This window comes from Apis dorsata, unplaced genomic scaffold (genome assembly GCF_000469605.1).
Source record: "Apis dorsata unplaced genomic scaffold, Apis dorsata 1.3 scaffold_60, whole genome shotgun sequence".
Lineage (NCBI taxonomy): Eukaryota > Metazoa > Arthropoda > Insecta > Hymenoptera > Apidae > Apis > Apis dorsata.
In genome coordinates this window covers 29,892-30,110 of record NW_006263360.1, presented here as the reverse complement: position 1 = coordinate 30,110, position 219 = coordinate 29,892, and positions in this window count along the sequence as shown.

Sequence of the window (219 nt, the reverse complement as noted above, 5' to 3'; positions counted from 1 at the left end):
TCAAATATAAAATAGGTGTTCCGAAATCTATCAAAAAATGTATCAAAATTCTAAAAATTCTCGTTTATTCGAAAAATCTTGGCCGATAGAAAAATATGGATATAAGAATCGTGTATCAAGCGTAAACTAGCTTTTCTATTAAGAAACGTATTAAGAGATGGTTGTATCGAAACTCTTATCTCAAGGAGCGCTTTGATCGAGAATAGCGTTGGGCCAAAA